General features: G+C 47.0%; 2 long non-coding RNA genes across 2 annotated transcripts; both read left to right on the top strand.

Annotated features, from left to right (window-relative positions):
• The first annotated feature begins 835 nt into the window (after positions 1–835).
• LOC135291934 (uncharacterized) lies at positions 836–9,300 on the top strand. Its single transcript, XR_010354575.1, has 2 exons — positions 836–1,410; positions 6,637–9,300. It is a non-coding gene; the product is annotated as an uncharacterized LOC135291934 (long non-coding RNA).
• Positions 9,301–11,561: 2,261 nt separating this feature from the next.
• LOC135291935 (uncharacterized) lies at positions 11,562–15,560 on the top strand. The gene is made up of 3 exons (XR_010354576.1): positions 11,562–11,856; positions 14,861–14,994; positions 15,270–15,560. It is a non-coding gene; the product is annotated as an uncharacterized LOC135291935 (long non-coding RNA).
• The last annotated feature ends 769 nt before the right edge of the window (positions 15,561–16,329 follow it).

The following is a 16,329-nucleotide window of genomic DNA, read 5'->3' as shown; positions in this document are numbered from 1 at the left end:
TTGAAGTTTGAATCTGATTAGGAGTTCTTGAGAAGTTTTTTTGAGCACACTCTGAGGGACTGAGTCTGATGCAAAGAGCACCAAAGCCCCAGAGGGTCATTAAAGTCCTGGTGCTGTGTCTGTGCTGCTGAGCTGGGCCGGGCTCCTGGCCCAGAGGCAGCTCCTGGCAAGGGCAGCACTGCAGAGAGACAGCTCTGGCCAGGAGCAGCTCCTGTGCTCAGCCCAGCAGGGCTGGGGCACTGCCAGGGCAGCTCAGGGACACCAGCAGGGCACAGCCAGAGCTGACAGGGGCTCAGCACTGGCAGGGGCTGGGGGATGTCCCAGAGGGGGCTGTGTCACAGCGGCACCTCTGTGGCTGTGTCATGGAGGCACAGAGCAGCTGTGATGTCAGAAAGAGACTGTGTGACAGCACAGAGTGGACTGTGTGACAGCACAGAGTGGGCTGTGTGAGGTCACAGACTGGGCTATGAGACCACAGAGTTTATTGTGTGAGGTCACTGAGCAGCTATGACATCATAGATGGGAGTGTGTGACATCACATAGTTTCTTGTGTGAGGTCATTGAGCAGCTATGACATCATAGAGGGGACTCTGTGACATCACACAGCAGGCTGTGACATCATGGCATATCTGTATGACACCATAGAGCAGACTGTCAGGTCAAAGTATGTGCTGTGACATTACAGAGTGGCAGTATGACATCACAGAGAGGGTTTTATGACATCACTGAAGGGCTTGTGACATCACAGAGCTGGCAATTGTTATGAGTTTTGTTTTAATGAAGTTGGGGAAGAATGGGGGTTGCTTGTTGTGGGGGAAGGGAAGCGTCCAGGACTTGGTGGGGGCTGGAGGTGGATGGTGATTGGACCAGGGCACCGACCAATCACTCAACGCCCTGGGGAAATGATTGGTCCAGAATGAACATCAGTAAGGACCAAGCAAAGCGCCCGAATTCCACCAATCGGTGCGTGGATCCAAAACCCACCAATCCTGGACCAGGGACTGTTATAAAAAGGGGGGTTTTCAGGTCTTCGGGGTTCTTTCGGGTTTGTTCGTGTTGGTGTTCATGTATTTTTGAAAGAACCCAGCGTGTGAGAAGCACACTGCTTTTGGAATTTTGAGCTGTTGTGAAAGACCTGGGCTTATCTTGGGTCTTCTGTTCTCTTTGACTTATTTTTAATAAATGAGAGCCTGTTTCAACCTCTCTTCTAAAATTTTGCCTTGTTCGATTTATAACATCTTTGGGGACTCGTCCGGGGTCAGCCACGACCCTGAAGCGGTCCGGGATAGCCCGGGCCCGAGAAGACGTTTCCAGCCACATTTTTCGGCTGCTCGGATCTTGGACTACGTTGGACCGAGGAGGGGAACGTGCTGACTCCCGAGGTCAGAGAAAACGACAACAGCTCAAAGGGTAAGCCCTCTGAGAAGGAGCGGGGCTCGTGTGGTCCATGAGCCACACGAGTGGGGTTTAAGGCATCGGGGGTGCGAAGTGCGTGTGTGTGAGCGAGACTGAGGCTGTTAGTACAGACTCCCGAAGCGAGTGTGGACCTCCTAGTACTGCGGTTCCGGACTCCCGCGAGGGGGCCGGCTGGGATAGGAGGGAAGCGAGTCTTGAGGAGTGAGTGTACCCCTAGGGACCCCCGGGAGTAGGGGAGACGGGGAGTACCTACCCGTTCGTTGCCCTTACCCACATAGGCTCCTGTTCCTCCTGAGAGTGGAGGCTCCTAGGAGTGGTCTTAGTCAGTGGCCCGAATTGCTCCCCTCGAACTAGGACCCCAGTTGAAGGGGGTCATACAGGGGGGCACGCCTGGCACTCTGAACTAGGACCTCAGTTAAAGGGGGTCATAGAAGTGTCTGGGTGGGGGTTGGTGAGGCAGATTTGCCCAGTGGGGGGTCTCTGCCCACTAACTAAGACCACCTGGAGGGCTGTTCCTCAGAGGCAGACTGAGAGAAGTCTGACTTCTGAGGCATTAGGACCTCAGGTGTGGGAGAAAATACTCCCACACGGAGACTGCAGCTTAAAGCAGCCACCGTGCGGGAGAGTGCCCCTTTTTCCAGGCCAGGGAAGGGGAGGGTGCCCCACCTGAGGGAAATAGTAGGGACCTCTGAACTAGGACCCCAGTGGAAAGGGGTCATAGGGAGAAAGTAGGCTACCCCGAGCCAGGATCCTAGCTAAAGAGGGTCGTAGGGGTAGCCGAAAATATCTTCACAGGAGCGGTGACCCACAGGGTGAAGGCGGGCCACCGGCTGTGAAAGGGCCTTTCCAGTCGCTAGGGCTGGAAAGGAGGTTAGAACTGACCTGAGGTTAGGGAAAATTTTTGGTTTGTGTACGAAACTTGTTTTGTTTGTGTTTAAATTGAGTTTGAAAATATAAGGAGGGAGGTTCTGGGGTGAGGGCTAGCCCAAAAGTCCCCAGACAGCTCCCAAGCAGTGTTTTTAAGTAATTGGCCAGGTGGTGGCCATTTTAAGTTTACTTTGAGTGTTGTTTTAAGTGATTGGCCAAGTGGAAGCCATTTTAAGTTTTATCTCGGTGGCTTTAAGTTGTGGGCCGAGTGGCGGCCATTTTAAGTTGGTAAAGTAGTGCTGTGTGAGGGCTGCGAGGCAGCCATTTTAAGTTCTCTTTTATGGTGCTGTGTGGTTGTGGGCCGAGTGGCGGTCATTTTAAGTTGGTGAAATAGTGTTGCGTGGAGGCTGTGAGTCAGCCATTGTAAGTTTTTGTCGTATTGTGGTCGAGGGCCGAGTGGTGGCCATTTTGGGTGCGTACTGTGTTGTGTGTTCTTTTACTGTGTGGTGATTGTGGGCCGAGCAGCGGCCATTTTAAGTAAGCGAAACAGTGCTCAGTATAAGTTTAATAAAATTGTTAGTTAAAATTTCTTTTCAGAATATTTTTGAATATTTACTTCTTTTAAAGCAGATTAATTTCTTTAGTTGAGTTATTTCTAGTTTATTACCTTAGAGCTGCTATTTACTTTAAATCCTTATAGGTCCAAATACAATTGATTTCCTTAAGATTTGTTATTTTTATTACAATTCCTATATTTTACTATTTCAATTTACTGATTTATATTAGCCACCTTTATTTTAACTTCCACGTCCCGCTATTTTAATTTATCATCCTATATCAGTTATATTTAAGCTGTAGTATTTATTTCTATAAAATCTGCCACTTTATTTTGATTCTCATCATTAGACGCCATATTTATTTTATTTCAGTTCCATTAAAATCCGCCATCTTTATTTCAATTCCCCCACTTAGAGTTTCCCACAATCAGTTAAACCTGCTATTTTTATTTCAATTCCCGCCATCTTTATTTTAACTCCCACACCCCACTATCCGATTTATTTTATTTAAATCATCATATTTTATTTAATTTCTATAAAATCTGCCATCTTTATTTCAGTTCCCATCTTAAGTCATCATATTTATTTCATCTCATTTCCCACACTTGGTGTCTCCTATATTTGGTTATATTTGATCTCTTTAAACAGTGTTGTTGTTGTGTGTTATAGAGTAAGAGGCACAGTTTAAATTCTAAGCATGGGGCAGGGTACAGGAAAGAGTGCAGTTAAGAAACAGAAAGTGAAACAGACCCTTAAGAATATACCACCTAATAGTCCATTAGGGAAGATGCTGGATAGTTGGGATGATGATGAAGGATTGAAGAGTTTAAATAGAATACAGATGATAAAATACTGTACTGAGGTTTGGCCTCAGGAGAGTATTGCGGAAGGTCCAGTGTATTGGCCGTGGTATGGAACAGAGGAAAAATGGTTATGTGAGGCCCTAAATAGGTACGTTAACACCCGACTAGATCCATGCCAACAAGAAATTAAATACGCAAGATGTTGGATGGAACAAAAGAAACAAGAAAGAGAAGTAAAGATATATAAAGTCTCGAAAGAAAAAGAGAAGTTGATAAGTTGCCAGAAAGGAGGTGGGACCCCTTAGACCATCTTCCTCCTCCTCCAGATCCAATAGAATACCTCCCATTACCTCCTCCTCCCTCAACAGCACCAGTAAATGATTTGCCACCATCTCCTCCGGAATTATACTCCACAATACCAACCCCAAAGGAAAAATTAAGACAAGACCTAAATGTAGAAACAACAAAATCACCTCCCTCCTCAAATAAAGAACAACATATTGCAGATGTATCTTCCTCTGTGCCATCTCCCCTCCCAGTGACACATGAGCCTGAGCACTCAAATTTATCTCCAATTTCGCCGAGTGCATCAAATTCTACTCAAAGTACCCCTACCCCAATTGTAGTTCCTAAAACCTTCCAAAATCCTCCTTTTAATTTTTCTTCTATATTCCAGCCAATCCCTCAAAACGTGTCTTCTCCCATTTTTGGTACTCCTTTTTATATACCCCATGTACCCCAAAACCCCAAAAGTCAAACAGGGAAAGAACATCCAACAACCGAAAGAGCTTGCTGCTGTAGAAATAAGGAAGAACATAAAATAAACGAGAAAGACAAATATGTTGAGAGTCACCCATACAATACTAGGTTCCAGGCCAAGAAAATACAAGAAAATCTAAAAAAAGCTGAAAAATTATTTCCTTCAAGGGAAGTACCTATGGGTGGAGCCAGAGGAGGTATAGGCTTTGTGAATGCACCCTTAACCGCCTCCAAGATTAGAAATTTTAAGACAGATATTAAACCCCTTTTGGAAGACCCACTAGGTATTTCCCAGCAATTAGATCAGTTTTTGGGACCTAACATTTACGTGTGGGAGGAGCTAAACTCAATCCTGGTTATATTATTTTCTTCCGAGGAAATACAAATGATCAGGGCAGCAGGTATGAGAATCTGGGAGAGGGAAAATCGAGGTGGTCCTAGAGGGGAAGATAAAATGCCTCTTAACGCCCCTGACTGTGACCCAAATGAAGAGGAAGGAAGAACAAATATGAGACAATACCGGACCTTAATAATAACGGCAATACGGAAGGCAGTACCGAGAACCAATAACGCAAGGTTAGCTTTTGACAGTCACCAGCAAAAGGAAGAGTCACCAAGTGCCTGGTTAGAGAGGTTAAAGAGAAATTTCCAGCTATATTCAAGTGTAGACCCAGACAGCCCAGAGGGACAAGTGTTGGTTAAGATACAATTTGTGACAAAAGCATGGGTTGATATAAGAAGGAACTAGAAAAGATAGATGATTGGCAAGACAAGGGAATGAATGAATTGTTAAGAGAAGCACAGAAGGTATATTTGAGGAGAGATGAAGGGAAGACAAGAACCAAGGCGAAAATGATGGTGGCAGTAGCAAGGGAGAGTGCAGGATTTGGAAGCAATGGATTAGCAGGAGGAGAAGGGGGCAGGTATAATGAGTCTAGAGGAAGTTCCAATCTTTGATGAAAAAGAACAGGAAGAGTTACAAAAACATGGTGCAATATTAAAAGAAACAGGAAAATGGGAAATGCCAGATGGGAGGCAAATACTAAACAAAGCACTCACAAGAAAGAAATTAGAAGACCTGCATGCATCAACCCATTGGGGGACCCAAGCGTTACATGACCATTTCATGAGGACCTATGCATGTATCGGAGTATGGGAAATTGCAAGAATAATAATGAGGGACTGTATGATATGTCAGAGAATAAATAGAAAAGTGATGAGAAAACCACCTCAAGGAGGAAGAGAGTTAGCAAAAAGACCGTTCCAAAGCGTCCAAATAGATTTCACAGAACTGCCTCAAGTGCAGAGATACAAGTACCTATTAGTAATAATAGACCATCTAACCCATTGGGTAGAAGCATATCCGACCACCAGAGAAACTGCAGAAACTGTAAGTAAGATCCTATTAGAACAAATCATACCCTGGTACGGAATCATAAATACCATCGATTCAGATAGAGGTCCTCATTTCACAGCTAAAATAATACAACAGCTTGTAGAAGCCCTAAACATCACGTGGAGATTTCATACACCTTGGAGACCCCAGAGTTCTGGAAGAGTAGAACGAATGAATCAAACTCTTAAGAATACACTTACCAAATTAACAGGGGAAACGAAAATGAATTGGCTGAAATGTCTCCCTTTAGCTTTACTAAGAATAAGGACAAGACTGAGAGCAGATGTAGGAGTATCCCCATAAGAAATGATGTTTGGGCTACCGTTTTTAACAACCCTAGGACATGCAGGAACATACGAAGAAGGAGAAATGAGTGTAAGAAAATATATAAAGACTATCACCAGCACCTTAGAAGAACTAAGAGTTAAAGGATACCTTCCTCAATCCACTCCTATTGATTTTAAAATTCATAAATTTCAGCCCGGTGACTGGGTGTTAATCAGAGCCTGGAAAGAACAACCCTTAGTCCCAAAATGGGAAGGCCCTTTTCAAGTACTATTGACTACTGAAACTGCTGTGCGAACCCAAGAACGAGGATGGACACATATAACCAGAGTAAAAGGGCTGGTTTCTGCACCTAAGGAACCACCACCGACTTTAACAAAGTCTAAAGAGACCTCAGACACACCGCCAAGAGACCCATAAGCTATAATTCCTAAAAATTGTTATATAAATGTTTAAGTGAAAAGTTGTTAATATGTTTTTAATGAAATTTAATGTTTAGTGTGAAAGATGTAAAATTGTAAAATATATTAATTTCTGGTATCTCTTGTTTCAGATCAGAAGATCAAAGGAAAGAAATAGAGCATTCTCCCACACATCTAGCAATCTGGCCCTAAAAAGAACAGAAGAAACAAGTTGATAAAAAAAGGGAAAGTGAACTCCTGCAACAGTAACTGGTAAGAGTAACACGTTAAGAAAAAGAGCGAGAGGGGGGCAAGACCGGATCAAGTTACACTCTTGCCACAAAGAGTTGCTGATCCTCTGCGGAGGGGAGACATGATTGGGAGAGTGGCTTGTACCGGACCCCCATTCCTAGGAATCCTCCTACTTATGATCATCGACAAGGGAGAGACAGAACCATGCGAGAAGTGTTACTACCCTTTGTATGCAGGAGAGTCTCGGACTGCCGTCCTCAGGACACACACTAACCCGAGTCCTAATTGTATCAACTTTTTGTCAGTAACAACTTGTATGGAGGATGGAAAAACATATTGGCTATTCGAAAATATAGGAAATTTTAAACAAAAATTGTTGGGGGAATGCCCTATGAAAGAGAAGTGGGTCTGTTCTGAGAAGAAACCCATTGAAGGACAAGTAGGATATGAGGATTATGAACCCGATTTGATAAAAGAAAAAGAAATAAAATGGGTGATTAAAAAGGGACCGAAAATCCCAACTCTGGGAGGGAAAAATCTATTCCTCGACCTAGCGGAAAAGATAAGTCACGAATTTAACATCTCTAACTGCTGGATTTGTGGAGATACTTGTATGGCTGAAATTTGGCCATGGGAGGGAATCCCCATGAGTCCACAGGACGTACTTAGAATTCTAGACAAAGAAGGATCCGAGCGAGACAACCGACCGGAGGAAGAGGCATGGAACCTACGATCCGAAATGATTGGTGAAGAGTGCCTTTGGAGGAGGCATCCAGAGTACACCGTGTATTTGGGTGAGATCCATTGTAAGAGTTATTTAGTCATGAATAAAACCTATCAGTGGTGGATTCCCAAACGTCCGCACTTATATTGGTCAAGGTCCAAAAGATCCCAATGCTCTTATATAGAAAGAGAAAAGTTATATGAATGCCCTACCAGAGAGCCCAATCCATTCTGGGATGCACCCCAAATTGCCAAATTTTGGAACAAAACCAACTATAACTTAGAAAGCCAACTTCAGTTTTGGAGAGCTCCAAAAAATTTATATTGGCTGTGTGGAAAAAGAGCGTATGTAGTCCTGCCAAAAGGATGGGCTGGGAGTTGTACCCTGGGCGTAATAAGACCCTCCTTCTTTCTCCTCCCCAGGATAGAAGGGCATCATTTAGGGGTACCTCTCTATGATGAGTTAGCCGGAAAAAGCGAGAGTTGTCCATAGGAGGCACTCAACAATGGGGAGAGGAAGAATGGCCACCAGAACGTATCATTGCCACCTACGGCCCAGCTACTTGGGCTCAAGATGGGTCATGGGGATATAGGACTCCTATTTACATGCTAAACAGAATAATCAGGTTACAAGCTTTATTAGAAATTATTTCCAACCAATCCACACTAACAATAGACCTCCTCAATGCCCAATCGAGGCAGATGAGAACCATGATATACCAAAACCGGCTAGCTTTAGACTACCTTCTAGCCGAAAGAAGGAGTGGTATGTGGGAAATTTAATTCCTCGGAATGCTGTATTGAAATAGATGATCACAGTGAAGTAATTACCAATATCATGACTAACATCAGAAAATTAGCCCACGTCCCTGTTCAAAGGTGGACCCCATTGATACAGACTGATTGGGGAAATTGGTGGAATAACTTATTAAAAGGTGATAGGTGGAAGAAAGTACTGATTGTCTTAGGTGGTGCCCTAATAAGTATCATGTTTCTTCCATGTATGATCCCATGCCTCATCCGGGTCGTTACGAGAACTGTGATCAACTCCCTCGAACTCACCCTCAAAAGTGGAGAAAAAGACAAAGATGCTAACAACATTTTAATGTTACAAGGACAAGGGATGGAACCCAACCCAGTGGCAGAGAATGATGAAACTGCGGCAGAGACTTACAGAAGATACCAGAAATTAAGAGAATTGTACACTATCAAAGAAGAAACTATTTAAAAACAGTTCAAAATGAACTGTTTGGAGAAACTGTTAAAAACAGCTCAGAAATGAACTGTTAAGAGACTATTTAAAAAGACTGTTTAAACTAAAGACTGAGTGGGAGTTGATGCGGGTTGATGAGGGCTAAAGCCTGATCAAAGTTTTAGAGGGGGAGTTGTTATGAGTTTTGTTTTAATAAAGTTGGGGAAGAATGGGGGTTGCTCGTTGTGGGGGAAGGGAAGCGTCCAGGACTTGGTGGGGGCTGGAGGTGGATGGTGATTGGACCAGGGCACCGACCAATCACTCGACGCCCTGGGGAAATGATTGGTCCAGAATGAACATCAGTAAGGACCAAGCAAAGCGCCCGAATTCCACCAATCGGTGCGTGGATCCAAAACCCACCAATCCTGGACCAGGGACTGTTATAAAAAGGGGGGTTTTCAGTTCTTCGGGGTTCTTTCGGGTTTGTTCGTGTTGGTGTTCGTGTATTTTTGAAAGAACCCAGCGTGTGAGAAGCACACTGCTTTTGGAATTTTGAGCTGTTGTGAAAGACCTGGGCTTATCCTGGGTCTTCTGTTCTCTTTGACTTATTTTTAATAAATGAGAGCCTGTTTCAACCTCTCTTCTGAAATTTGGCCTTGTTCAAATTTATAACAGCTGTGACAGGACAGGGTAGGGTGTGAGGCTATAGAGCAGACTCTTCCATCATAGAGGGTGGCTCTGTGACATCAGAGAGTGGGTTGTGACATCACCAGATGGCTGTGAAACATCATAGAGGAGGCTGTGACATCACAGAACAGACAGTGACATCACAGGGTGACTTTGTGACACCACAGAGTCTTCTGTGACATCACAGAGCAGCTGTATGACATCACAGGGTGACATCCCAGAGTGGGCTGTGATATAACAGGAGGCTGTGTGACATCACAGGTGCTGTGTGACATCAGAGGGGCTGTGTGAGGTCACTGGGGAGGTCACTCTGCCCCAGGCCCCCTCACAGTTCCCCCAGAGCAGTCCAACGCTGCTCGTGCACAGCGGGGTCCCCTGTCCCCCCGGGTCCTCCCGCCCCGGCGCCGCAGCCTCCCCCAGAGGATGTTCCACAAGATCGACCCCAGAGCCTGACACGGGGAGGGGGGGCCGGGGCCCTGGGGGGTGGGACAGGGGGACAGGGACCCCCCGGCAGCGTCCCCGTGTCCCCCAGGGCCAGAGCCTGGGCCAGGGCTCCTTCACCCTGTTCTGAACGAGGGCTTGAGAGCTCTGAAAAATCCCTGGCTAGGGATCAGCAAAAACCAGATTTAATATTAAGGGACAGCACCACAAAGTTCCTTGGCAAGAGTCACTCTGCTCCTGACTGGACACTTCAGGCACAGCAATCAAATGAACAACAACTAGGCCAAACAAAATCTAGGCAGTCAAACGAGAATTGAAGCGTGAACTGTCCCTGTGTGTGTCTGTCTGTGACAAAAGGACAGTGACGGCAAGGACAAAAGGAATACAACCCAAAAGCTTAACAGAGCTCAAACTTAACAGGACTTAACTTATACCTTAACCTTAATTTCTGCCTTAAACTTCACAATTTAGCAAAAGAACAGCACTTAACACTATTTAACCTTACTTATAACCTATGATATTGCAATATAACAGTGGAATAACATTAACAATATTTATATCAGCTTATAACTTACATTAAACTTAACAGAAGTACAACTCTTAGCAGCACCTCTTATAACAACTTAGCTTAGACATCATGACTTAACCTCACTTACAGGCCTGACTGACTCAGCTATCCAAGGCACTCCAACCCCTCCGAGAGCAGCATTTCTGCCACATTTCCCCAGCACAGGCACTCCTGTGTGCACACAGACACAAAGAGTCAGTGCAAGGCTCCTGTGAGAAATTCCCCTGAGGGCAGGAAATGCTCCCTGTGGATGCTTTGGCATCTCCCCAGTGGGTGAAGGGTTGAGCCTGGAGGAGTGGGGGGATCAGCCCAGGCTCCATCGTTGTTCAGGATCCCCAAGTGCAGGAAACGGGAGAGTTCCCGGCTGGGAGAGGCCCCACTCAGAGGGAGTCGCTGGCCCAGGAGAGCTCCAAGGGGCTCCTTTTGCAGCGCTGTTTGTAGGGCCCCTAGAGAGGGGCTGCAGTCACAGCAATGGTTCATCCTGGCCGCACTTGGCATCAACAGCTTTCTTTGGCAGTGTGCGAACAGGGATGTTGTGCCACTGAGGGAACAAAAACAGTTCCCAGTGCTGCTGCTACAGCAACCAGGAGCTGGTTGGGCAGCAGCAGTGCCTGGAGCAGACAGTGTTTGTGCTGAGCTGCAGAGGAGCTGAGCCCAGGGGCTGTTGGCCAAGGCCAAGGCCCAAGGAGCATTTCTCAGCTTGCAGCATAACATAAAGAATGCTTGCTTATTTCAAATACATTACCTGCTTGTAAGCCTTAAAATACAAGGCACAGATCTCCATTATTAAGCTTAGAACTTCCTAATATCTCACTAGATATACTTCTCTGGAGCTTAGGGAGTTATTTTAGCCCAGCATTAATACACAGACCATTGTTCTACTTGTGCTTATTTTTGTACTTCTTACATAATTTTCTGCTGACCTATCTTATGGCTACTGCTTAGCTCTAATCACAGTTCTCCTGTCTCTGAGGCTTGCCTTTTGCAGCTTTCCCAAAACCCTCTGATTTTATGGATTCCTACACAGAGGAGCTGAGCCCAGGGGCTGTTGGCCAAGGCCGAGGCCCAAGGAGCATTTCTCAGCTGGCAGGGCGGCCTGAGAAGGGGAGGGGGGAATGCAGCAGCACAGGGCTCATGGAATGCATGGACCATTGTGACACCGTGAGGCCTTGTGACACCAAGGGACCATTGTGACACTGTGGGGACCAGTGAGACCAAGGGACCATTGTTACACCGTGGGGCTTCATGGAATCATGGAGAGCACTGTGATATTTCGCTCGCCTCATGGAACAGGGGGACCATACTAAAGCTGTATGGTTCCATGGACACTAGGGACCATTGTGACACTGTGAGGCCCCATCTACAGAGGGTCCATTGTGACACCAAGGGGCCTCATAGAACTGTGGAGACCATTATGATGCTTTGGGGTGTCATGGAACCAAGGGGCCATTGTGACACAGTTGATGAGTTCTCTTAGAAGATGTGGTTGTAGATGCAAGGAGAAATGAGGTTAGAAATGATAGGTAACAGCCTGTCCCTCATGCTTCTCTCTTGCCACAGACGACAAAAGCAACAGCCATCTCTCCCCTGGCTCCTTCTGCTCCTGGACAAGAAGCCAAAAAGGAGCAAAATGAGCAGGACAACCACATGCGTCCAGCTGTGCTCACAGCACAGCCCAATCATTCCAAGAGACTAAGTGCCAGTTGTGGGTGCTGCTGTCTTTAGTGCAAGGCAGAGGTGCAAGTTTCTGAGCAGCCAGCACTTGCTGTTGCTGGCCGAGGATGCCAAGTGCTGGAGTCCTGCAGGATGTAGCCATTTCCTGTGGGCAGTGACAGCTCAAAATTGGCCTTTAACCTGTCATGCTGAGGCACCGAAGAGCTGGGGGCTCTGGATGACCCTTTGGCTGCCTGACTCAGTGAAGCTCTATTTCTGGGCTTCTGCAGTGCTTTGTCCAAGGGCACACATGGCAGTGCTGGAGATCCCAGGGCTATGTTGGTTTTTCCATCGTGGAAAGGTGTGTTTGGCTTGTGGAAGTGTTCTGCAGTATTCCTGAGGAGTTCTTCACTTGTACAGACTCTTTTGGCCCAGCTGTCTTTTGGCTTTTGATAAGCTGCAAGGAGATGACTGCGCTGTCCCTGAAGCTGTGGGGGGCCATTTCTGTCCCGTGTGGCCAAGGAAAGGAACTGCGCAGTTGCGAAGCCTTCTTGTCAGGCAAAAGGCAGAAGTGGCGAATTTCTGTGGCTCTGTTCCATGGTGAAGTCTGCAGCTTTGGAAAGTGCCTTGGAGCCTGGAGTGAGGGTGAAGCTGCAAGTCCTTGAGTGCTCTCTTGTGTTGCTCTGCACAGGAGGGACGTATTGAAATGGAGGATGCAGTATTTGAAGTCAGATGGGCAACTTTTTGGCTGGCCAGCTGCGTAGGCCAAAAGGAGCCAGGGGTGCTGCCCGTCCAGAGTAGCTGAACGTGAGGCAGCCTGTGGCCAGGTGGCCAAGAAGGCCAAGGGCATGGTGGGCTGTGTCAGCAGCAGAGGGGCAGCAGGAGCAGGGCACTGAGCGTTGACCTGTGCTGGGCAGCGCTGCGGCCACAGCTGCAGTGACTGCTGTGTGCAGTTGTGGCCCCTGTGAAGCAGAATGTCACTGAGGGGCTGGAGCGGGTGCAGAGAAGGACACGGGAGCTGATCAAGGGTGTGGAGCACAAGCCCAGTGACGAGGTGCTGAGGGAGCTTTAGTCTGGACAACGGGTGGCTCGTGAGGGGACCTTCAGCTTCTACTCTCTCCATTGAACTATTTTAGCCACTTTTTGTAGTTACTTTTTCCCCCCCTTTTTTTTAACTGCTATTTTGTCTTTGCTTGGAGAATGAGGTTTCTTCATTTTCTTTTTTTCCCATCCATGCTGCTTTTCCTCATTATTTTCTGTCCTTTTACAGGACTGGTACTGGTTCTGCTAGAATTTTAATTTCTAAGGTGTCACTGCTGTAGAATGAAATAGTTTTGCATGACAAGACATCATTCAGTGCTAGCACCTTGGTGCAGATGAAACTGTGTATTTCTTGGCCAGCCAGTATGGCATTTGAGATCACTTTCAGGTTATCAACGCCTGTGGCTTTTTGCAGCCCAGGGAATCAATTTGTTTTGTGTTCGGGAATTGAGCAGGATATCAACGGCCTTTTATTCCAACCGGTCCTCAGAGATCAGAGGAGCTGGGAGGGGCTGGGCAGCATTTCTGATTTCATCCACTTCAGCAGTGTCAGTGTGGTTGAGTCCAAGAGAAGAACTTGCTCAAGCACAGATGCAGAAAGAGTGCAGTTCTCAGTGCAATGCTCTGGGTCAGATCGTTTTCCATAAGTACCTACAAGCTCCAAATTCCCCAAGAGTGTGGTTTATTGAAGCAACAGAACAGCAATCTCAGGATTGCTGCTGAGTGGGGGCACTGCCTACCAAGTTTTGATGTGAGAGAGGACAGTAAAGACAGATTATAGTAGTGAGATCTACCTGTCTGTCTGTCTGTCTGTCTATCTATCTTCTATCTATCTATCTATCTATGTAACTTTTACATAATTGAATCTTCCCATCTCTGGGCCAAGGATGTTGGAGGTGCAAACCTCACCTAAAGCATCCCTTTCAGGAGAGGATTAGAGACATGTTCCGTGTACCAGTTCTGAGCAGGCAGAGATGTTTCCCCCTCCAGATATGGGGTTTTTCCCCCTCAAAGCTGTTTTCCTTCTCCGGCCTCTTCTGCCCTGAAGTCCCCACTTAATTCTTTAAATTTCTGCCTGTCCTAGAGAGGTGGAACAATTCCATGGTTAGGTGCTGTTTGGTGACTCTGCTCATACATGCATTACATGACACATGGTTTCCTTCACTGGCATCCCCAGGGGTGTGTAAGTGCATTCGTTAATTGGGGCCTTATGAGAGTCTCTGTTACTGCTGGTCAGAATTCTCAGTTGACAAAAGAGGGAGAAAAAACACCTTGGTCCTCTTCCATATACTGAGGCGGCTGTAGAGGCTCTGTGACATACATCAAAGTATCTTTGCACGCATCCCTATCTCCTGAATGACCAGGATTTCTAACAAGAGTGTAGATGTCAGAAAGGCAGGAATGCTGGTGCAGGCCCGAGGAGAACGTGAACTGCAGAAGTGTCTCTCCCAAGGGCTGAGGTCAGCCAGGAAGCCACCTGCAGAGCCAGGATGGAGCTGTGGGACAGGGCTGGGTGTCAGTCACTACTGAAAGACAAAGAGGACATGGCAGGAGCAGAGGGAGGCCCTCACCAGAGCCTTGAGGAATGCCACACCTTCCCTGTCAGCTGCCTGAGAGGCTGTTGGAGCTTCAGTGCCAGATGGCCCCTGATTGTAGTGCCAGGGTCACTTTGGAATCTGTGCCTCCCCACGGGCAGAGAATGACCCAGGAGAGCAGCAGCACAGAGCTTTGGGAATGTGTGAGCCCATCAGTCTTTGAGTCTTGGCTCACAAATATCACATGGGAAGTTGAAACCCATTTTCTCTTGCTTTCTGTGAAGGTCTTTCTAGAGAAAGAGCAGGGGCAGACTGCTTATCAGAGATGCCATGCCAGGCTCAGGGAGAGCTGTTCCCAGCCCGAGAGCAGGAAGAGCAGCTCAGGCAGCAGGTGGAAGAGCCATAGCAGAATGGCCAGGTAAGCCTGACTGGCCAGGTGACAGAGGGAAGGGCAGGAAGAGGGGGATAAAACAGCTCTTGGGACTGAGGAGGCCAGGAGTCCCACAGGCACTGAAAGCACAGAGCCTTGGAATCTGCAGAGATCAGCACTGGGACAGGAGGTTTGCAGTGGAAGCAGAGGTGGGTAGGGAAGCAGAAAGACGTGGCTGAATAGATGTGATTTTGAGGCTGCAAGAGGAAAAAGCTGAGCATGATGGCAGCTCCCAGTCACTTGCTCTGCATTTGTGTGTACAGAACATCAAGGCAGAGCCACAAGCAGAGCTGCCCGAAGCTCAGAGTGCCATCATGGCAGTGAAGAGAAAGAACAAGGAAGACATGAGAAGAATTCAAGAGGAGATGAATCTCCATCAGCACAGGGGCGATCAACAAAACCAGGTGAGAGAAAGAGTGGCAGCCACTCCACTCATGAAACTTCCTCTCCATTGTTGTTTACAAACCATCAAGGAAGATGTGCAGGCAGAGCTGCAGGAATCTGAAGCTAGGAACAAGGCAAGGGAGAAGAGGCTGGAAGAAGAAATGAAAATCATCAGAGAGAAAGTTAATCACCTCCCTCAGGCTCTACAAAAGCAAGTGAGTGAAGGAGGGACAGCCACTGCAGTCACCAAACTGATGCTTTCTGCCCTTCTTGCCTTTCAGTGCAGAGCAGCAGGGAGTGGGGCCGTGCCTCTGAGTGCCATCCTGCTCTAGTATATATCACAGTCACTCTGAAGGACATTTCCTGCTGGATCTCAAGTGCTGCCCTGGACAGTGGGACTTGTTCTTTGGCTTTTGGCCAGCAATCATCCAAATTGATTCCTGCTGGCATGTTCCTGCTCTCTCTGTTTCTTTACAGGGGAACATGGTGACCCAGAGGAGGATTGAAACAAGCTGTCTGTATCCCTTGTATATCTGTTCTTTCCCTTTGCTCACAGTCAATGACTCTTGGCTGATAGGGACAAGCTGTAGTCTCTGATTGCTTTGTTCTCTGACTTGAGGTGCAAGTGTCGACATCTCACCTGGCAGACCGCAAAGACTTCCAGCAAACAACGGGCAATGAAGGGCCCCAAGGTTGGCGTGAGGCACAGGAACTGTCCCCACCAGAAGTGCTACAGGTTCAGCACACCTACATGGACTCTGGCACTAAACCTGCTGCTGCAGCATTACCTGGGGGAATCTATTCTGTTGAACCTGGGAATTCGAGCTGGGGCAGTTTGTTCATCTCCAGGTCTGACATCAGCATGGCTGCTCCGAAACCGGAGATTGAGAAGTACCTGGAGATACTGGGTTAGTGTGGCGTATTTCTTGTCTGAGGGAC

The sequence above is a fragment of the Passer domesticus genome, unplaced genomic scaffold (genome assembly GCF_036417665.1).
Source record: "Passer domesticus isolate bPasDom1 unplaced genomic scaffold, bPasDom1.hap1 HAP1_SCAFFOLD_155, whole genome shotgun sequence".
NCBI classification, from domain to species: Eukaryota; Metazoa; Chordata; class Aves; order Passeriformes; family Passeridae; genus Passer; species Passer domesticus.
Note: the sequence above shows the minus strand (reverse complement) of the source record. Positions and strands in the feature narration are given on the sequence as shown.